This window comes from Salmo salar, chromosome ssa03 (genome assembly GCF_905237065.1).
Source record: "Salmo salar chromosome ssa03, Ssal_v3.1, whole genome shotgun sequence".
NCBI classification, from domain to species: Eukaryota; Metazoa; Chordata; class Actinopteri; order Salmoniformes; family Salmonidae; genus Salmo; species Salmo salar.
Genome location: NC_059444.1, coordinates 27,234,154 through 27,258,353, shown reverse-complemented (window position 1 = coordinate 27,258,353; position 24,200 = coordinate 27,234,154). Strand labels below are relative to the sequence as shown.

Genomic DNA, 24,200 nt, shown 5'->3' with positions numbered 1-24,200 from the left:
AAAGAAAAACCCTAGAATGAGTAGGTGTTCTAAAAGTTTTGACCGGTAGTGTATATATATATATACACACCAAAAAAATATGGGGGATTGGAAATTATGCAGACAATTACATTGATGGAATCTACAATCTATCTGCACTATTAAAGCTGATCTACCCTCCAATTTTTTTAAAGAATAATACAAATTAAATTAAATAAATAAACAAAAAAATATATAACAGTTGACAAGTTGGTATGTGTCATAATGTAATTATGTGATTTTACCTGAATATCTGTAATCATGATCAGCACTATTAGAATAATATTTTTTTATATTTCAACGATGGCAATCTCAGATTGAAGTATGTAGAGAACATACTTCAGTTTTAGTTGTCAAACAAAGAATTGTGTGCCATTTAGAGAAAAAGGACAACAAGGATAGGATTATTTGTGGCCGACAAACCAAACCATCGGTTTATGGGACCAATCAGAACGGTTAGAATGTGTTTGCCTTCTAGAAATCGTCGGGAAGGTATTCAGATCTAGACTCATTGCGGAGAAGAAACTAACGTCCGTGGGTGTGTTGTAGCGTTTGGATAGCCAGGCAACACCATACTAGCTGTATTGTTGCTATTTTGTCATATACATTGTTCCAATAAATAATAGGTCTATGCATTTGTTTAGTTCAGAGCCAGGTTCAGATTTTCATCACTACTGTCAGCATGTTATTGTGTATCTCCAAGAGTTGTGGTCTAAAATAGAAATGTGTACTGAGTCCTACACAGACACAGAGATTAGGCAACAATGTACGTTGCAGAGGATGTGTTTTTTTTCTCCAAAATGCAGAAATGAAAGCTGCATTAGTGCTCCAGATGTTTCCAGGGGGTAGTTCAGTGAACATGCTGTTGGATGTGTAGACCAACAGGATGCTGCTGTATGCTTTCTTAGACCTACAATTACGAACATCCTCACTATTTCGAAACGCCCTGGATACGTGCACTTGGTGAAAAAATAAAAACAATCAAGGATTGCCTAATGCCTTCATACCTAGCAAGCATTCTGGAGTCTATCATTTGAAACAGTCTAAATCTTCAATAATCCATACAACAGATAATGGTCATGCATGAAACAAAATAAAGGGAACATACTCGGAAGTACATTAGCGCAAAGCTTCATCAAGTGGCCATCAGTTGGTGGCTTCCCCTGAAAGACAATATATTCACATCAGTATGCCTGTAGATAATGAGCTGGTAATGACTCTATAGACATTTTGGGGCAAATCGCTTCGACTCGTGGTCCACGTACAGGTTTCCCTGGGTATCCAAGCTCTCCTGGTTGCCCTGGTAACCCATCTTGTCCAGGAGAGCCACAAGACCCAGCAGCTACCATCAGAACCACATCCCCCTTCCTCCCCTCTGGCCCTCTGGCTCCAGTGTCTCCTGATACACCTTTCTGGTGTGGGACAACATCACAGCAAATTCAATTGGTGTTATAGATTGCATTGATGTATGTTTATATACAGTTGAAGTCGGAAGTTTACATACACCTTAGCCAAATACATTTAAAAACTCAGTTTTTCACACTTCCTGACATTTAATCCTAGTAAAAATGCCCTGTTTTAGGTCAGTAAGGATCACCACTTTATTTTCAAAATGTGAAATGTCAGAATAATAGTAGAGAGAATGATATATTTCAGCTTCTATTTCTTTCATCACTTTCCCAGTGGGTCAGAAGTTTACATACACTCAATTAGTATTTGGTAGCATTGCCTTTAAATTGTTTAACTTGGGTCAAACGTTTCGGGTAGCCTTCCACAAGCTTCCCACAATAAGTTGGGTGAATTTTGGCCCATTCCTCCTGACAGAGCTGGTGTAACAGAGTCAGGTTTGTAGGCCTCCTTGTCGCACACGCTTATTCAGTTCTGCCCAGAAATGTTCTATTGGATTGAGGTCAGGGCTTTGTAATGGCCACTCCAATACCTTGACTCTGTTGTCCTTAAGCCATTTTGCCACAACAATAGTACGCAAGGATATGGGGTCATTGTAGTATGCTTGGGGTCATTGTCCATTTGGAAGACCCATTTGCAACCAAGCTTTAACTTACTGACTGATGTCTTCAGATGTTGCTTCAATATATCCACATCATTTTCATTCCTCATGATGCCAGCTATTTTGTGAAGTGCACCAGTCCCTCCTGCAACAAAGCACCCCCACAACATGATGCTGCCACACCGTGCTTCACGGTTGGGATGGTGTTCTTCAGCTTGCAAGCGTCCCCCTTTTTCCTCCAAACATAATGATGGTCATTATGGCCAAACAGTTCTATTTTTGTTTCATCAGACCAGAGGACATTTCTCCAAAAAGTACGATCTTTGTCCCCATGTGCAGTTGCAAACCATAGTCTGGCTTTTTATGGCGGTTTTGGAGCAGTGGCTTCTTCCTTGCTGAGCGGCCTTTCAGGTTATGTCGATTTAGGACTCGTTTTACTGTGGATATAGATACTTTTGTACCTGTTTCCTCCAGCATCTTCACAAGGTCCTTTGCTGTTGTTCTGGGATTGATTTGCACTTATCGCACCAAAGTACGATCATCTCTACAAGACAGAATGCGACTTCTTCCTGGGCGGTATGACGGCTGCATGGTCCCATGGTGTTTATACTTGCGTACTATTGTTTGTACAGATGAACGTGGTACCTTCAGGCGTTTGGAAATTGCTTAGGTCTTAGCTGATTTCTTTTGATTTTCCCATGATGTCTAGCAAAGAGGCACTGAGTTTGAAGGTAGGCCTTGAAATACATCCACAGGTACACCTCCAATTGACTCAGATTATGTCAATTAGCCTATCAGAAGCTTCTAAAGCCCTGCATAATTTTCGGGAATTGTCCAAATGTTTAAAGGCACAGTCAACTTAGAGTATGCAAACTTCTGACCCACTGGAATTGTGATACAGTGAATTATAAGTGAAATAATCTGTCTGTACACAATTGTTGGAAAAATGACTTGTGTCATGCACAAAGTAGATGTCCTAACCGACTTGCCAAAACTATAGTTTTTTTATCAAGACATTTGTGGAGTGAAAAAACGAGTTTTAATGACTCCAACCTAAGTGTATGTAAACTTCCGACTTCAAATGTACCTGTTGTAAGTTTGCCGTCTGTAAAATTCACTTTACTTTTTAAAACCAATGTCTGCATAGAATTTTTCTGTTTGTTTGGGTTTTTGATTCCATTGAATATGTGCAGTGTGACACACAAGTGGTAATGTCCAAACCACATTACGTGTATGTACTACTTGTCACAGACCAAGAAGTTTGCATGAGACAGTGGAGGCGGTTATGGGGAGCTGAACTAACCACTATATACTGAAATATATTCCCTTCTCTTCATCAGAATTCCATTCTGTTTGTTTGTGTCAGTGTTGGTGAAATAATGTGGTTTGTATAGCTACGTAGGTTTCCATCCAATTGCTGACACATTTTCATGCGAATATTCAAATATCTGCATGAAGAAAATATATGCTTTTCCCACCAGTAATGTTTCCACCAAACTGACTTCCAGATAAAAAAAATCAGTGGGTGAGGACGTAGTGCACACAAAATTGTCTTTTTCGCTTAAATCTAATGTTCATTGTGTTTCCATCGCATTTTCAACTCTACTGATAATTTTGGCACAAAAGCTGTTACGTTAAATAGTAAATGTACCCTACTCTGGTCTTGGCACATGCGCTCTAGCCAACAGATCGCAGATACAGTACACATAGGCTCTGTGGATAGGCTAGTCTACATGATGAGATTATGGATAAGAGCAAAAATGCTTTTATTTGTCAAAACAGCATCGATCATACTGTCACCAGAATAAGACCCTTGACATTTATTGAAAAGGAGCATCAAGCTCATACCATGCACTTTCACCACCCTGTGAAGTTAATCAACATTTTTCTGTAGCCAGATTTAAACTGCGTGGTTTCCCGAGTTGTAGTGGGACACACCATTTCATTACGTGACTCCAAATTTACTTCGATATGATGGTTATTTCTCACATTGTCATGCCTGACCATAGTATGATGTTATTTTCTATGGTAGAGTAGGTCAGGGCGTGACAGGGGGTGTTTTGTGTTTTTCTATATCTATGTTTAGTTCTAGTTTTCTATTTCTATGTTTTTTTGGGGGGGGGATGATCTCCAATTAGAGGCAGCTGGTCCTCGTTGTCTTTAAATGGAGATCATACTTAAGTAGGGTTTTTTTTTCCCACCTGTGTTTGTGGGTAGTTGTCTTCTGTTTAGTTTATGTGCCTGACAGAACTGTGCGCTTTAGTTTGCCCTCTTTGTTATTTTTCCTGGAATGTTTTGAGTTATAATAAATATTTTTGTCATGAGCAATCAACACGCTGCGCTTTGGTCCCCTCTCTACGACAGCCGTTACACACATAATACATTTTACTGACACAAAAAGATACCACCATGTCGAAAGAACAAATTATCCTATCGTGATATTTATTTTATATGATATGACTTTACTCGCATGAAAACTGTAGATGGAAATGGGTTACAGTCTTCAAAATAGACCTGTAGGTCTGTATAGGCAGATTTCTGTATTTCTCAAGGCACAAACAAGAAGTTACATTTGAGAAGTGAGATATTTACAAACTAATGAAACGTACCTCTCCTTTGCTTCCTCTGAGCCCAGTATCACCCTACAGAGCGGCAATGACATGGATAAACATGAAATCAGAGTCTAAAAGGCAGTATGAACATCTATAACAGTTATGAGTAATGCATGCCCCTCAAGTAGATTTGAGAGAGGGGAAAAGTTACATACGCTTGTCCCAGGGGTCCCAGGCACACCATTATTCCCCTCACCCTAGAGAAACAGAATAGGAGGGTGACGATGAAAAATGAAAAACACCATTAACTGCTGTTTCTTAAAATATAAGTCATGAACACATCTAAAAAGCAAAAGGACCAAACACACATGTTGTTTTATACTTGGCTTCCTTTGGGACCGGGCTCTCCAGTTTCCCCCTGAAAACAAGGGAAGACATGTTACCTACAGTCAGTCATAATGACTATTAATATGACATATTATGATAATAACAATTAATAAACCAAAAAAGCCATACTCTACAGAGTTAACTTACTTTTGTAATATAGTTGATAAGTGAGCATCATTTTGCAATTCATGACCTTTGAACCCCCGGCAGTCCTTGGTCACCAGGTAACCCTTGAATCCCCGTTTCTCCCTCTGCTCCCTAGAGAAACAACAGGAAACACTTTAACAATTACAGTACTGTATGCTGTATAACAATAACACATGTACATCCAAGTTTATTCTGCCTTCTCTGTGACATTAAAATGAAGCCACACTAACTTATTTCCTTTCCATGTCCTGCAATTTGTATTTCATTCTCAGGGGACTTCTACCAGTTAGTATTGAATGGCACAAGGCCAAAAGCACAGGAATCATAGGCCTACAGCAGTAAAATATAATGATATGTGTTGTGAGTTTATTATGCTGAGAAATCCAAAGTCAAAGTTTTCTGCCTGAGGTGAATCCTGTATGGAAAAGACCCACTTACAGCCCCCAACACTAGAACATCATAGCATCTTTCACCTACCCGAAACAAGTGAAAAATACCTACTTTCAGTCCAGGTGTCCCAGGACGTTCATCTGATCCACACACCCCTTGGGCCCCCCATGTGAACACACTCATTACTCCCAGAACACACATCAACTACATGACGAGATGCACATGTATACTCAATAAGAATATCAACGCAACATGCAACAATTTCAACAATTTTACTGAGTTACAGATCATTTAAGGAAATCAGTCAATTGAAATAAAGGCATTAGGCCCTAATCTATGGATTTCACATAACTGGGAATACAGATATGTATCTGTTGATCACAGAAAACCAGTCAGCGTGACACATCTCCTTTGCATAGAGTTGATCAGGCTATTGATTGTGGCCTGGTAATATTATCCCACTCCTATTCAATAGCTATGCGAAGTTGCTGGATATTGGCGGGAACTGGAACGCGCTGTCGTACACGTCGATCCAGAGCCTCCCAAACTTGCTCAATAGGTGAAATGTCTGGTGAGTACTGTATGCAGGCTATGGAATAACTAGGACATTTTCAGCTTCCAGGAATTGTGTACAGATCCTTGCGACATGGGGCAGTGCATTTGTCACGCCCTGATCTGTTTCATCTGTCCTTGTGCTTGTCTCCAGCCCCCTCCAGGTGTCGCCCATCTTCCCCATTATCCCCTGTCTGTGCGAGTTCGTTTTGTTCGTTCATACCTACCAGCGGTTTCCCTTGCTCCTGTCTTTCCTATAGTCCCTGTTTTCTAGTTTCCCGGTTTTGACCTTCCTGCCTGCCCTGACCCTGAGCCCGCCTGCTGTCCTGTACCTTTGCCTCTACTCTGGATTGCCGACCTCTGCCTGACCTGACCCTGAGCCCACCTGCTGTTCCGGTGCCTTACACCCTCTCTGGATTATTGACCCCTGCCAGCCTTGACCTGTCGTTTGCATACCCCTGTTTAAAGATGAAACTTTAGTTTCTTCAACACTGTCTGCACCTGGGTCATATTTTAAAACGTGATAGCATTAGCCTATCATGTTGAAAGATGAGGTCATGGCAGCAGATGAATGGCATAAAAATGGGCCTCAGAATCTCGTCATGGTATCTCTGTACATTCAAATTGCCATCAATAAAATGCAATTGTGTTCGTTGTACATAGCTTATGCCTGCCCATACCAAAACCCCACCGCCAGTATGGGGCACTCTGTTCACAATGTTGAAATCAGCAAACCGCTCGCCCACACGACACTATACATGTGGTCTGCGATTGTGAGGCTGGTTGGACGTAAATGCCAAATTCTCGAAAATAACATTAGAGGAGGTTTATGGTAGAGAAATGTACATTCAATTCTCTGGCAACAGCTCTGGTGGAAATTCTTGCAGTCAGCATGCCAATTGCACGCTGTGGCATTGTGATGTGTGACAAAACTGCACATTTAAGAGTGGCCTTTTATTGCCCCCAGCACAAAGTGCACCTATGTAATGATCATACTGTTTAATCAGCTTCTTGATATGCCACACCGGTCAGGTGGATGGATTATCTTGGCAAAGAAGAAATGTTCACGAACAGGGAAGTGAACACATTTGTGCCCAAAATTTTAGAGAAATAAGCATTTTGTGTGTATGTAATATTTCTGGGATATTTTACAGTGCATTCGGAAAGTATTCCTGAGTCCCCTCCCTTTTTCCACATTTTCTTACGTTACAGTCTTATTCTGAAATTAATTACATATATTTTTTCTCATCAATCTACACAGAATACCCCATAATGAAAAAGCGAAAACAGGTTTTGAACAATTTTTGCAAATGTATTACAAATAAAAAAACGTATAACTTATTTAAATAAGTACTTGCTATGAGACTCAAAATTGAGCTCAGGTTAATACTGGTTAATACTGTTTCCATTGATCATCCTTGAGATGTTTCTACAACTTCATTGGAGTCCACCGGTGGTAAATTCAATTGGTTAGACATGATTTGGAAAGGTACACACCTGTCTATGTATATAAAGGTCCCACAGTTGGCAATGCATGTCAGAGCAAAAACCAAGCCATGAGGTCGAAATAATTGTCCTAGAGCTCAGAGACAGGATTGTGTTGAGGCACAGATATAGGGAAGGGTACCAAAACATTTCTGCAGCATTGAAGGTCCCCAAGAACACAATGGCCTCCATGATTCTTAAATGGAAGAAGTTTGCAACCATCAAGACTCTTCCTAGAGCTGGCCGCCAAGTCAAACTGAGCAATCGGGGGAGAAGGGTCTTGGTCAGCAAGGTGAACAAGAATCCGATGGTCACTCTGACAGAGCTCCAGAGTTCCTCTCTGGAGATGGGAGAACCTTCCAGAAGGACAACCATCTCTGCAGCACTCCACCAATCAGGCCTTTATGGTAGAGTGGCCAGACGGAAGCCACTCCTCAGTAAAAAGCGCATGACAGCCAGCTTGGAGTTTGCCAAAAGGCACCTAAAGGACTCTGACCATGAGAAACAAGATTATCTGGCCAGAATGCCAAGCGTTACGTCTGGAGGAAACCTGGCACCCTCCCTACGGTGAAGCATGGTGGTGGCAACATCACGCTGTGGAGATGTTTTTCAGCAGCAGGGACTGGGAGACTAATCAGGATCGAGGCTAAGGTGAACAGAGCAAAGTACAGAGATATCCTTTATGAAAACCTGCTCCAGAGCACTCAGGACCTCAGACTGGGGTCAAGGTTCACCTTTGAACAGGACAATGACGCTAAGCACACAGCCAAGACAATGCAGGAGTGGCTTCGGGACACGTCTCTTAATGTCCTTGAGTGGCCCAGCCAGAGACCTGAAAATAGCTGTGCAGCAACACCCCATCCAACCTGACAGAGCTTGAGAGGATCTGCAGAGAAGAATGGAAGAAACTCTCCAAATAAAGGTGTGCCAAGCTTGAAGTGTCATACCCAAGAAGACTCAAGGCTGTAATTGCTGCCAAAGGTGCGTCAACAAAGTACCGAGTAAAGGGTCTGAATACTTATGTAAATGTGATATTTCAGTTTTTTTTGTTTAATACAATTACAAAAATTTCAAAAAATATGTTTTTGCTTTGTCATTATGGGGTATTGTGTGTAGATTGATGAGCGGAAAAAACTATTTTAATCAATTTTTGAATAAGGCTGTAATGTAACAAAATGTGGAAAAAGTCAAAGTGTCTGAATACTTTCCGAATGCACTGTATTTCAGCTCATGAAACATGGGACCAACACTTTACATGTTGTGTTTATATTTTTGTTCAGTGTACATACCATAATACATACTTACATGCCCACACACAGTACGTGTAGCTCAGACACACACACTTATAGTTGGGGCAACAGCTCACTGGTTACCTTTTGAACCTTCATGTCTATAAGTTCCAGGTGGACCCACTGGACCATGACCCTGAATGATGATTAAACATTTAAACAACGGCATAATCATCTGGCATTGTAAAATTAACCTCATGAAAATAATGTGACTTTCATAATGTGAAATTCTGAGGACTACACTTTAATATAAATCAAAAAGCTGAGGCAAAAGGCTTCTTTTATCACACAAAATGATATAGGGAGAAAGACAAATTGAAAGATAAACAGAAAACACTGGAGAATAAAATGGTGAGAATGTGAGAATTGTTTGAAATCACATGACACTACAGTTGCAGCTATTTCCTCATTGGCCTGTCAGTTTTCTAAAGTGGTTATGTATAGTGGGTGTAAGCCTCATTGCGTAAGTCAGATATTGCATTATGGAACAGCACATAAACAATTTCATGAAAAGGGTGAGAGAAGAAAATATAGCATTTTACATGGTTCTCAAAACACTTTAAGGTTTTAAGTTACTCTTTCACAGAATGGATCTTAGCAGGCAAAGCAAGGTCATGATGACACAGAAGATGAGCCAACCAAGTCATTGATGGCGACATGGCCTACTCTTGATTATTGTCTAAAATGATAAATTGCAAGTTTTATCCACGAATTATTACCTGAGGTCCAGCAGGCCCCATCTGCCCAAGGAGGCCTCGGATTCCGCATTAAGGTGATGAAAAAACAAAGATATCCCACTCAGGACACATGAAAAGACAAAGGCAAATATCTACTGTATATCAATAAACATGTGTCATTTCTACAGCGCTTTTTAAGCACAGCTGAGAGGTTCCTACTGCTCTTGAAATATCCTGGAAACTGGAAAGAAGCGACCAGTATCATGATGTTGTACACATGAAATAAGAGGGCCACTTTTTATTTACCTCTAAAAATAATCAAACATGTTTTATTGTTGGAGCCAAAAGCACAGAGATTGTTGGAGCTAAAGCACAGAGAGAGAGAATCTGGCCGCACATTTTAATGCATGGGCAATAAAGATAAAAAACCTAGGTGTCATTTTAGATTCTGAACACAATTTCGAATCACACATTAGGAATGTGACCTAAATAGCTTTTTACCACGAGGAACATTACCAAGGTGCGGTTGTTTCTCTCTCAAGCTGATACAGAGAGACTCATCCATGCTTTTATTGCAAGCAGACTTGACTACTGTAATGCTCTCCTGTCTGGTCTACCCAAGAAAGCCTTTGGTCAACTGCAAAACATACAGAATGCTGCAGCATGGGTACTGAGCAAGACCAGATGGAGAGCACACATTACACCGGTTCAAATCCAAGATGGCGTAGCAGTGCAGATGTGTTTTCTTCGTCCTCTCGTGCACTTTTGTATTTTTCGTCCTTTTTTTTGTATACATCTCTTTTCCATTTTAATTCAATTATACCTTCCGGTAACCTGCCTCACCCAATGTGATACGGAACCGCTATTATTTTTATTTTTTTTAGACCTTATAGCCAGAACCACCTAGCCATCAGAAGCTAACCAGCTAATTAGCTACAAGCTATTTAGTCATTGTTAGCCATTGCTAGCGGCCTTTACCTTCTGCACAGATACCAGCCCTTTTTTTAGCCTGGATAATACTCGCCAGCCTACCAGTATCGGACTGTTTCTCCACTACAACCCCGAATTCCGTCCGTAAACCCTGGACCATTACTCCTGATCTTCACAGCTGCCACCGAGTGACCCAGTATCGAAGCTATCCCTGAGGCCCACCTCTCGGCCTACTCAGTTGTTCACCCGGACTCCATCCAAACACGGCTAGAATCCACTACTCCACCGGATCCTTGCCGTAAGCTCTGGAACTTGGCACTGGACCACCGCTGCTACCGAGTGGCTAATTTTCCCTGCCCCGAAGCTAGCACCAGTTAGCCGTGAGCCAGGCGCTTCTCCCGGCTAGCAAACTAAATTACTACAACTACAATACCTCTTTCGCCATCTGGCTTGGATCCTTTGTCGACACGGCGCCCCACCGCACCACCACGACTGGTCTGCCGACGAATACTCCATCCGCTGTGCCTTCAACCGGCCTCCGTCGGACGTCGGAGCAGACGCTTCTATTAGCCCCGGGCTGCTAACTTTAAACGCTGTGTCTCCCGCGTGCTAGCTTAGTACCGACTACTCCGCGGCTTCCCTGTTCCATCTATTGCTGTCCCCTGGACCCTATGATCACTTGGCTACATAGCTGATGCCTGTTGGACTGTCCATTAATCACGGTACTCCATTCTGTTTATCTGTCGGCCCCAGCCGCGAACTCAGGCTCTGTGTGTAGTTAACTGACCCTCTCTGACCTTTCATCGCCATTTTACCTGTTGTTGTTGTTGTTTTAGCTGATTAGCTGTTGTTGTCTTACCCGTTGTTGTCTAGCTAGCTCTCCCAATCAACACCTGTGATTGCTTTATGCCTCGCTTTATGTCTCTCTCAAATGTCAATATGCCTTGTATACTGTTGTTTAGGTTAGTTATCATTGTTTTAGTTTACAAGGAAGCCCCTAGTTCCACTCATCATACCTCTGATACCTCCTTTGTCCCACCTCCCACACATGCGGTGACCTCACCTATTATAAGCAGCATGTCCAGAGATGCAACCTCTCTTATCACCACTCAGTGCCTGGGCTTACCTCCGCTGTACCCGCACCCCACCATACACCTGTCTGCACATGCCCTCAATCTATTTTACCACGCCCAGAAATCTGCTCCTTTTATTCTTTGTCCCCAACGCTCTAGACGACCAGTTTTGATAGCCTTTAGCCGTACTCTCATCCTACTCCTCCTTTGTTCCTCGGGTGATGTGGAGGTAAACCCAGGCCCTGCGTGTCCCCAGGCACCCTCATTTGTTGACTTCTGTGATCAAAAAAGCCTTGGTTTCATGCATGTTAACATCAGAAGCCTCCTCCCTAAGTTTGTTTTACTCACTGCTTTAGCACACTCCACCAACCCTGATGTCCTTGCAGTGTCTGAATCCTGGCTTAGGAAGGCCACCAAAAACTCTGAGATTTCCATACCCAACTACAACATTTTCCGTCAAGATAGAACTGCCAAAGGGGGAGGAGTTGAAATCTACTGCAGAGATAGCCTGCAAAGTTCTGTCATACTTTCCAGGTCTATACCCAAACAGTTCGAACTTCTAATTTTAAAAATTAATCTCTCCAGAAGTAAGTCTCTCACTGTTACCGACCCCCCTCCGCTCCCAGCTGTGCCCTGGACACCGTATGTGAATTGATCGCTCCCCATCTAGCGTCAGAGTTCGTTCAGTTAGGTGACCTAACCTGGGATATGCTTAACACCCAGGCAGTCCTACAATCTAAGCTAGATGCCCTCAATCTCACACAAACCATCAAGGAACTCACCAGGTACAACCCTAAGTCCGTAAACATGGGCACCCTCATAGGCATTATCCTGACCAACTTGCCCTCCAAATACACCTCTGCTGTTTTCGATCAGGATCTCAGCGATCACTGCCTCATTGCCTGTATCCGCTATGGGTCCGCGGTCAAACGACCACCCCTCATCACTGTCAAATGCTCCCTAAAACACTTCTGCGAGCAGGCCTTTCTAATCGACCTGGCCTGGGCATCCTGGAAAGATATTGACCTCCTCCCGTCAGTCGAGGATGCCTGGTCGTTCTTTAAAAGTAATTTCCTCACCATCTTAGATAAGCATGCCACTTTCAGAAAATGCAGAACTATGAACAGATATAGCCCTTGGTTCACTCCAGAGCTGACTGCCCTTGACCAGCACAAAAACATCCTGTGGCGGACTGCAATAGCGTCGAATAGTCCCCGCGATATGCAACTGTTCAGGGAAGTCAGGAACCAATACACAGTCAGTCAGGAAAGCAAAGGCTAGCTTTTTCAAGCAGAATTTTGCATCCTGTAGCTCCAACTCCAAAAAGTGTTGGGACACTGTAAAGTCCATAGAGAACAAGAGCACCTCCTCCCAGCTGCCCACTGCACTGAGGCTAGGTAACACGGTCACCACCGATAAATCCATGATCATCGAAAATTTCAATAAGCGTTTCTCTACGGCTGGCCATGCCTTCCTCCTGGCTACTCCAACAAAGCCTCCTTCACTCACACCACCAAACTTACCCTAGTAAAACTGACTATCCTGCCGATCCTCGACTTCGGCGATGTCATCTACAAAATAGCTTCCAATACTCTACTCAGCAAACTGGATGCAGTCTATCACAGTGCCATCCGTTTTGTTACCAAATCACCTTATACCACCCACCACTGCGACCTGTATGCTCTAGTCGGCTGGCCCTTGCTACATATTCGTCGCCAGACCCACTGGCTCCAGGTCATCTAGAAGTCTATGCTAGGTAAAGCTCCGCCTTATCTCAGTTCACTGGTCACAATAACTACACCCACCCGTAGCACACGTTCCAGCAGGTATATTTCCCTGATCATCCCCAAAACCAACACCTCATTTGGCCGCCTTTCCTTCCAGTTCTCTGCTGCCAGTGACTGGAACGAATTGCAAAAAAAATCGCTGAAGCTGGAGACTTATTTCCCTCACCAACTTTAAACATCAGCTATCTGAGCAGCTAACCGATCACTGCAGCGGTACATAGTCCATCTGTAAATTGCCCACCCAATCTACCTACCTCATCCCCATACTGTTTTTATTTACTTTTCTGCTCTTTTTGCACACCAGTATCTCTACTTGCACATCATCATCTGCTCATTTATCACTCCAGTGTTAATCTGCTTAATTGTAATTCTTCGCTACTATGGCCCATTTATTGCCTACCTCCTCATGCACACACTGAATATAGACTTTCTTTTTTTTCTACTGTCATTGACTTGTTTATTGTGTTATTGGCTTGTTTATTGTTTTTTCCATGTGTAACTGTGTTGTTGTCTGTGTCACACTGCTTTGCTTTATCTTGGCCAGGTCGCAGTTGTAAATGAGAACTTGTTCTCAACTAGCTTACCTGGTTAAATAAAGGTGAAATATTTTTTTACTTTTTTTAAACAACGGTTTTAAAGGTCTCTGCACTGGTGAGTTTTATAATTACTTTTAAGCTTCATCTATTGGTTTTTAAATCAATCCATGATTTTGCAGCCCAGTACACGTCAGACATGCTTTTAAGTTATGTACCAAGTAGGTCCCTCAGGTCCTCTGGAACTGGCCTTTTAACTACCCCAAAGACTAAAACCAAGAGGCATGGAGAGGCAGCCTTTAGTTATTATGCCCCCAGCGTCTGGAATAACCTGCCAGAGAACCTGAGGGGGGCTGAAACTGTGGACATTTTTAAAAGAGACTTTAAAACAGATATTATTAACTTTGCTTTTCCTTAGGGTGCTTTTTATTCGTTCAGTTTTTATTGTTTTCTTTTGTTTTTTATCCTCTTATGTTTGTTGCATAGTAAATATTTTCCCTGGGATGCACGTTGTGTTGCAATCCATGTCTGAAATGTGATGTATAAATAAATCTTGATTTGATTTTCCCGGCCGGCGTTGAGCACAATATTCACCTAGTTTACAGCCTGTCAGAGATTTCACCCACTGGCTACACTACGTAGTGGTACTTAGGGAACCATAAACTGTTAGTTCCACTCCTCATGACACATTGCAACGTTTTAAGTCACAGCTGTAGGATGGCCTGGCTGACAGGCTCATTAGGTTTTTAATTCATTTTACAAACCAGTTTGATTGACTTGATTTCCCCATAAACTGGACCATTGTAATTATGGGCAGAGTGACACAGCAGAATAGCTGAAGAGCACTGGCAGCCAGACCTAAGTTAAAATAAATCAAATCAAATTTTATTAGTGTAACAGCCGTCGTCAGAATGAGACCAAGGTGCAGCGGAGGATGTGTTAATCTTAAATGATTTTAATGACCGAATGAACACTAGCAAAAGAAACCACGAAAATGACAGCCAAACAGTTCTGTCAGGAATAACAAAATACTAGACCGAAAACATTCACCCACAAACCCCAAAGGAAAAACAGGCTGCCTATGTATGACTCTCAATCAGCAACAATGATCTACACCTGTTCCTGATTGAGAGCCATACACTGCGGAAACAAAGAAAACCACCAACATAGAAAAAGAAACCTAGAACGCCCACCCATGTCACAGGGCGTTACAATTAGTCACATACACATATTTAGCAGATATTATTCGGCTGTAGCGAAATGCTTGTGTTACTAGCTCCAACACTGCAGTAGTATCTAACAATACACACATATCTAAAAGTAAAAGAATGGAAAATAAATATATACTGTAAATATTAGGACGAGCAATGCCGGAGTGGCATTGACTAAAATACAGTAGAATACAGAATATACATATGAGATGAGTAAAGCGGTATGTAAACATTATTAAAGTGACTAGTGTTCCATTAAAGTTACTATTGTTCGATTATTAAAGTGACCAGTGATTCCATGTCTATATAAAGTGACCAGTGATTCCATGTCTATATACATAGGGAAGCAGCCTCTAGGGTGCAGGGTTGAGTAACCGGGTGGTAGCCGGCTAGTGATGGCTATTTAACATTCTGATGGCCTTGAGATAGAAGCTGTTTTTCAGTCTCTCGGTCCCAGCTTTGATGCACCTGTACTGACCTCGACTTCTGGATGATAGCGGGGTGAACAGACCGTGGCTCGTGTGGTTGATGTCCTTGATGTTCTTTTTGGTCTTCCTGTGACATCGGGTGCTGTAGGTGTCCTGGAGGGCAGGCAGTGTGCCCCCAGTAATGCGTTGGGGAGACCGCACCACCCTCTGGAGAGCCCTGCGGTTGCGGACGGTGCAGTTGCCGTACCAGGTGGTGATACATCCTGACAGGATGCTCTCAATTGTGGATCTTTAAAAGTTTGTGAGGGTCTTCTTCAGTCTCCTGAGGTTGAAGAGGCGCTGTTAGTGTTTGTATTTGTTTTCTTTCAAATCCTTTGATTGAGCTTGATTGGAGAATGGCTGAGGGCACTGTCTACATTACCTACATGTTGAGCCACAGGTTTTAAGTTGTGCCAGACCCAGACCCAGACCACAGATTCATTGCAATGTTTTTTTTGTCAAATTTTATGGTATAATTTTTTGCAAACTCATCTTACTATTTTTGGCAAACACATATTAGTTGCTGTATCAATGCTCCAACAGTCCTGCTTCATTCAAATATTGTCAATATGTTGTCTTTGACGAGCTCCCAAAAACCAAGGCCTGCATTTGTATATACAGAGACCAGATATAAACTGATTTATTTGTCTATTTCAGTCTGTCTCCTCCTGGTGGCATTTTAGTGGTCTCTTTAAAAGAGGTTGAAAAGAGGAAAGAGCCTCCTGAGGTTTACCTCAACCATCTAACTGTGAGAACTGGAGTAGCTGCCAACATAAAGTCCATTTTATTAGCCTCTAGGTACTTTTGCACTAATCATTCATTTGATCTCATATACACCTTGTTAACTTGACGGAGAGAGACAAAAATTCATCACCCTCATCTCATTTAAGTGATGCACCCAGTACTTCCAACGACTATGAAGAGGAGACTGAATGATTACTGCAACATGGTGGTTTTCTATGGTTTGGAGGAAATTAATTAAGGTTGTTAGGGATCACTGCTAAAGCTTCTTTAGTAGAAATACGGTAGTTATTGGATGTAGGTTGCGTATGGATTATAGACAGATGCTATGAGGTCTCTTCAGCACCTGGTATAAACATTTTTTAGTGAAAGGTTTAACCTGAAGACAAATTCTACACAGATAGGGGTGGTTATTGGTGGTCCCTCAGCCAGCTGGTTCAGATTCTGTCCTGGGGCCACACTACCACACTAAAACGGGAATGGAACAATTGTTGAACACCTGGTTTGTGGGGGAAGGGTGGGAGTGTGTGTGTGTGTGTGTGTGTGTGTGTGTGTGTGTGTGTAACCCACATCCGTTGCTATGGGGTAATGATGTTAGGGACAATATACAGTGCATTCAGAAAGTATTCAGACCCCTTGACTTTTTCCACATTGTTACTTTACAGCCTTTTAAAATGGATTAAATAGTTGTTTCCCCTTATCAATCTACACACAATATCCCATAATGACAAAGCAAAAATAGAAATGTTTGCAAATATATAAAAAAAATACAAATGTATTATCACATTTACGTAAGTATTCAGACCTTTTGCTCAGTACTTTGTTGAAGCACCCTTGGCAGCGATTACAGCCTCGAGTCTTCTTGGGTATGATGCTACAAACTTGTCACACCTACGTATATTTGGGGAGTTTTTCCCCATTCTTCTCTGCAGATGCTCTCAAGCTCTGTCAGGTTGAATGGCGAGCGTCGCTGCACAGCTATTTTCAGGTCTCACCAGAGATGTTCAATCGTGTTTAAGTCTGGGCTCTAGCTGGGCCACTCGAGGACATTCAGAGACGTGTCCCAAAGCCACTTCTGCGTAGTCTTGGCTGTGTGCTTGTTGGAAGGTGAACCGTCGCCCCAGTCTGAGCTCCAGAGCGCTCTGGAGCAGGTTTTCATCAAGGATCTCCCTGTACTTTGGTCAGTTCATCTTTCCCTCGATCCTGACTAATCTTCCAGTCTCTGTCACTGAAGAACATCCCTACAGCATGATGCTGCCACAACTATGCTTCACCGCAGGGATGGTTCCAGGTTTCCTCCAGACGTGACGCTTGACATTCAGGCCAAATTGTTCAATCTGGAAACAATTGAACACTATGAAACATCTGGTAAATCAGGCCTGGTATTCATAGCTGACTTTGAAAAGGCATTTGATAAAGTACGACTGGAGTTTATACAGTTGAAGTCGGAAGTTTACATATACCTTAGCCAAATACATTTAAACTCAGTTTTTCACAATTCCTGACATCCTAGTAAAAAATCCTTGTCTTAGGTTAGTTAGGATCACCACTTTATTTTAAGAATGTGAAATGTCAGAATAATAGTAGAGAGAATTATTTATTTCAGGTTCTATTCCTTTCATCACATTCCCAGTGGGTCAGAAGTCTACATACACTCAATTAGTATTTGGTAGCAGTGCCTTTAAATTGTTTAACTTGGGTCAAACAATTCAGGTAGCCTTCCACAAGCTTCCCACAATAAGTTGGGTGAATTCTGGCCCATTCCTCCTGCCAGAGCTGGTGTAACTGAGTCAGGCTTGTAGGCCTCCTTGCTCGGACACACTTTTTCAGTTCTGCCCACACATTTTCTATAGGATTGAGGTCAGGGCTTTGTGATGGTCACTCCAACACCTTGACTTTGTTGTCCTTAAGCCATTTTGCCACAACTTTGGAAGTATGCTTGGGGGCATTGTCCATTTGAAAAACCCATTTGCAACCAAGCTTTAACTTCCTGACTGATGTCTTGAGATGTTGCGTCAATATATCCACATAATTTTCCTTCTCATGATGCTATCTATTTTGTGAAGTGCACCAGTCCCTCCAGCACAAAGCACCCCACAACATGATGCTGCCACCCTGTGCTTCACGGTTGGGATGGTGTTCTTCGGCTTGCAAGCATCCCCCTTTTTCCTCCAAACATAACGATGGTCATTATGGCTAAACAGTTCTATTTTTGTTTCATCAGACCAGAGGACATTTCTCCCAAAAGTACGATCTTTGTTGCAAAGCGTAGTCTGGCTTTTTTATGGTGGTTTTGGAGCATTGGCTTCCTCCTTGCTTAGCGGCCTTTCAGGTTATGTCGATATAGGACTCGTTTTACTGTGGATATAGATACTTTGTACCTGTTTCCTTCAGCATCTTCACAAGGTCATTTACTGTTGTTCTGGGATTGATTTGCACTTTTCGCACCAAAGTACATTCATCTCTAGGAGACAGAACGCATCTCCTTCCTGAGCGGTATGATGGCTGCGTGGTCCCATGGTGTTTATACTTGCGTACTATTGTTTGTACAGATGAACGTGGTACCTTCAGGCATTTGGAAATCGCTCCCAAGGATGAACTAGACTTGTGGAGGTCTACAAATCTTTTTCTGAGGTCTTGGCTGATTTCTTTTGATTTTCCCATTATGTCTAGCAAAGAGACACTGAGTTTGAAGGTAGGCCTTGAAATACATCCACAGGTACACCTCCAATTGACTCAAATGATGTCAATTAGCCTATCAGAAGCTTTTAAAGCCATGACATCATTTTCTGGAATTTTCCAAGCTGTTTAAAGGCACAGTCAACTTAGTGTATGTAAACTTCTGACCCATTGGAATTGTGATACAGTGAATTATAAGTGAAATAATCTGTCTGTAAACAATTGTTGGAAAAATGACTTGTGTCATGCACAAAGTAGATGTCCTAACCGACTTGCCAAAACTATAGTTTGTTAACCTCTCTCGGGCAGGTGGGATGCTAGCGTCCCACCCACGGGACACACGATTCAACAGCCAGTGAAAAATCAGAGTGCCAAATTCAAAACATCAAAATGTCATCATTCAAAGTTCTCAAACACACGACTATTTTACACCTTTTTAAAGGTACACTTCTCCTTAATGTAACCACATTGTCCGATTTCAAAAAGTCTTTACGGCGAAAGCATAAAGTTAGATGATGTTAGGACAGGTACAACACAAGAAAAACCACACAGCCATTTTCCAAGCAGGAGACTGGTCACAAATACCAGAAATTCAGCTAAAATTAAGCACTAACCTTTGACGATCTTCATCAGATGACACTCCTAGGACTCAATGTTAGACAATACATGTATGTTTTGTTCGATAAAGTTCATATTTATATCCAAAAACAGCATTTTACATTGGCGCGTGATGTTCAGAAAATATTTTGCCTCCAATACTGCCGGTGAATCAGCACAACAATTTACAAAAATACTAATCATAAACGTTGATAAAATATTAAACTGTTATTCAAAGAATTTTAGATAACCATCTCCTTTATGCAACCGCTGTAACAGATTTCAAAAAAGTTTCACGGGGAAAGCACACTTTGCAATAATCTGAGTACGGCGCTCAGAAACATACACTAGGCAATACAGATACCCGCCATTTTGGAGTCATCTAAAATCATAAATAGCATTATAAATATTCACTTAGCTTTGATGATCTTCATCAGAAGGCACTTCCAGGAATCCCAGGTCCACAATAAATGTTGTTTTGTTCGATAAAGTCCATAATTTATGTCCAAATACCTCCTTGTTGTTTGCGCGTTCAGTAAGCTACTCCAAATGTAGGAAGCGCGGCCAAAATTTCACGACGAAAAGTTTAAAAAAAGTTATATTTACGCTTGTTGAAACATGTCAAACGTTGTATAGCATCAATCTTTAGGGCCTTTTTAACATAAAACGTCAATAATATTCCAACCGGATGATTCCAATGTCTTGAAAAACGTTTTGGAACACAGCTACCTCTCACGTAAATGCGCGCCAATGAACTCATGTCCTTTCCTGAGTCACCAACTTCCCGGCCTTCTTGATCGCTCTCTGTTCACTGCAAAAGCCTGAAACTAGGTTCTAAAGACTGTTGACATCTAGTGGAAGCCTTAGTAAGTGCAAAATGAACCCTAAGTCACTGTGTGTTGGATAGGCAATGACTTGAAAAGACTACAAGCACCAGATTTCCCACTTCCTGGTTAGATTTTTCTCAGGTTTTTGCCTGCCATATGAGTTATGTTATACTCACAGACATCATTCAAACAGTTTTAGAAACTTCAGATTTGTTCTATCTAAATCTACTAATAATATGCATATCCTACTTTCTGAGTCTGAGTAGGAGGCAGGTTAATTTGGGCACGTTTTTCATCTGAACCTGAAAATACTGCCCCCTATCCCTAAGAGGTTTTAACTCTTTCTCCTCTCCCTCCAGATGAAATTCTGCATCTAGTGACTTCTGATTACCCAATAATCTGCACACTCATCCCATCCCCTCCATCTCATTGCATCCTCTAAAGCTGCTATTATTGTCATGTTGTCATTATCTGCTAATAAAGTTTGCTAGCCGTATCATACTGGGCATATAATATGTGAGATACACAGATGAACTAAAAACACTAGCACTGCAAACACTCAGAACAAAGAAAGCAGCACTGCCTGGACTTCGCAGTCTCCCTCTTCAAGTCCCCCTTCCAAGACTGCCTGTTGAGAATAAGTGACAGGCAGAACCTCCCAATCACACAGCACCGACCTCTTTATTCCACACACCAGAATTAAGTATTGCAGTCTGATTGCCATGTGAGTGTACAAAACATAATCTGTGAAAATAAATTAATACTCTACTCAGCAAACTGGATGCAGTCTATCACAGTGTCATCCGTTTTGTCACCAAAACCCCATATACCATCCACCACTGCAACCTGTATGCTCTAGTTGGCTGGCCCTCGCTACATATTTGTCGCCAGACCCACTGGCTCCAGGTCATCTATAAGTCTATGCTAGGTAAAGCTCCGCCTTATCTCAGCTCACTGGTCACGATAACAACACCCACCCGCAGCATGCACTCCAGCAGGTATATCTCACTGGTCATCCCCAAAGCCAACACCTCTTTGGCCGCCTTTCCTTCCAGTTCTCTGCTGCCAATGACTGGAATGATTTGCAAAAATCGCTGAAGCTGGAGACTTAACTAACTTTAAACATCAGCTATCTGAGCAGCTAACTGATCCCTGCAGCTGTACATAGCCCATCTGTAAACAGCCCACCCAATCTACCTACATCATCTCCATATTGTTTTTATTTACTTTCTGCTCTTTTGCACACCAGCATTTCTACTTGCACATCATCATCTGCTCATCTATCACTCCAGTGTTAATTTGCTAAATTGTAATTACTCCACTACTATGGCCTATTTATTGCCTTACCTCCTCACGCCATTTGCACACACTGTATATAGACTTTCTTTTTTTTCTATTGTGTTATTAACTGTACGCTTGTTTATTCCATGTGTAACTCTGTGTTGTTGTTTGTGTCGCACTGCTTTGCTTTATCTTGGCCAGGTCACAGTTGTAAATGAGAACTTGTTCTCAACTAGCCTAAATGGTTAAATAAAGGTGAAAAAAAAAGTTTTAAAAAAAAATGACAACTGTACCAAAAAACGATCATTGTTTATGTATTAAAATCTTAAATATTGGCAGGGTGGCTTTCACAGCTGTTTCATAAGGTGTTCATTATTGTAAGTTGTAAAGGTATCATTTGATGGTATTTATTCGTTCCACATTATTCATTGTTGTATCCTATGACCTACAATAGTTACATATACATATATATATATATTCAACCACAAGGGTGTACTAATAGATAGAAAACAATGAATCATAATAGAGGACTACTGAAATTATATTATTTCAGTGTAGACAAGGGAAGGGCAGATTAAAATTAAAACATTACAGCAAGACAAACCAGTGTATGAATCAAATGGATTTTGATATGAATGGAGTGGAAATTAGCTGACTTCGTGATCTGTAAGGTAAGTAACTTAATGTGTCAAGCAGATTACACGTTGTCTTTGCCATTTAGCAACATTTAGACATGGATTTCATGTTGTAATGTTAACAAGGTACCAAAAAGTAGTTAGAATTTATGTTTTCATTTTATTAGCTAAACAAAACTTGTTGCATAGCGATGATGAAAAGAACGTCATTTAGGCTGTAATGATATCCACAATTCTAATCATTAGGACATCACACCGTTGATATAGCAACAGACGCTAATAGTTTATTGAATCCCATTGTGAAGTAGAGTGGGACACTATTTGGCATGACAGGCCCCCAAAAGGCTAGGGCTGGCACTGACTGCATGTGTGGGTATGTACAGTATTTGGGTATGCAAACCTGCGAGCACCTCATGATGAGTTCAGATTTTTTGTGGCCCCCATCCTCATCAAAATTGCCCATCCCTGGTATTCACAGTGTTTGCTGTAATCTACTGTCTGTAGCAAAGTACAGGCCCCTAGTGGATTGTAATGAAATACCGCCATCTGTTGACAAAGATAAGAAAACTCGTGCATAATACCACACAAATTCTTTACATTAATTAATCTAACTACAGTATATGACAACTAAATTACAGATAGAACAATGGGCCAGATATTAAAAACGGATGTAATGTAGCATCTGGTTGGCGTTTCCACTAACTACCAAATATGGTGATGAGAGGAAGCCCAGTGGCTGGCAGTGTAAGAAGATGGAGTGAGATGGATTTTGGCTGACATTCTGCTAATTGTATCATCAATGAAACATTTGATCCCCATACAGTTCTGTTTCCAAAACTAGAATCTATAACAAACAGAGTGGACGGCGTTTTGTAGACTTAGCCTTTGCCAAAGTCTCATAGAATTACGTTGTTTAGAAAGAGTACACGAGAATGGAGTTATTGCACATGCGTACTTCACAGAGCAGGCGTTCCATAACGGAAATATGCAAGTCGGTGTTAGAACGCGCCAATAGGATCTCACTAGTAGCTCCTGTTTGGCTTTACCTCCTTACTTGTTCTGCCCACAATGATTAATTTGATCACATTGGAAACGTCTATAATGGGTTACTTATAAAACATATTTGACTATATCGTGTGCAATCTAGAGATAGCCAGCTTGTAGTCCTAAAAAACGTAAATTATTTACCTCTGGTTCGTTCAGAAATTCTTATCGGCAAAATGAATGGGGAAAGAATAGGGGTTTGGAATAAACGCTGAAAATACGGTCTGAGGTTAACACAGGTTTATGAGATTTTATAGGATTTGTTCTATAAGACAATCAGCCAGTTAACATAACCATTGTAAATTATGAAGCCTTTATGTATTTTGTGTTTTTTTCATAAATGCTTAAACATTTTAAAAGTTACGATCGGGGCGGCAGTTAGACTAGTGGTTAGAGCGTTGGGCCAGTAACCGAAAGGTTGTTAGAACGAATCCCTGAGCTGACATGCTAATAATCTGTCGTTCTGCCCCTAAACAAGACAGTTAACCCACTGCTCCCAGGTCGTCATTGTAAATAAGAATTTGTTCTTCACTGACTTGCCCTGTTAAATTAAGTTAAAACATATATTTTTTTAAATCTCAGAACCGAAGCTGGATTCCTTCTAGCCGTGACCGAGTTGGTGCCTACAAAAAGACGCCATTACTCTCTCTATTGTGTAAATATTTCAGTGAATTGCACTTCACAGTTTCATGCAATTAAATATAGAATATCGAATGAAATCGAATATTATAGAATAACAATCCATTGTGACAGCACTGACACATTTAGTAAAAAAAAATGAATGTTTTTACATTAATGAGAGAAAGTGACTTCGGTGACCTCTGGTAAACGCACCCTTGTCACGACCCGGTACCGGGTGGGATGAAGTTAGGACCCAGCAGTTTGATGAA

General features: G+C 41.5%; 1 long non-coding RNA gene across 1 annotated transcript; it reads right to left on the bottom strand.

Moving 5' to 3' along the window:
* Positions 1 to 1,124: 1,124 nt before the first annotated feature.
* Positions 1,125 to 7,241, bottom strand: LOC106599590 (uncharacterized). The gene is made up of 5 exons (XR_001327505.2): positions 5,113 to 7,241; positions 4,947 to 4,996; positions 4,794 to 4,835; positions 4,636 to 4,668; positions 1,125 to 1,181 (listed from the first exon to the last, which is right to left on the bottom strand). It is a non-coding gene; the product is annotated as an uncharacterized lncRNA (long non-coding RNA).
* Between the last annotated feature and the right edge of the window lie 16,959 nt (positions 7,242 to 24,200).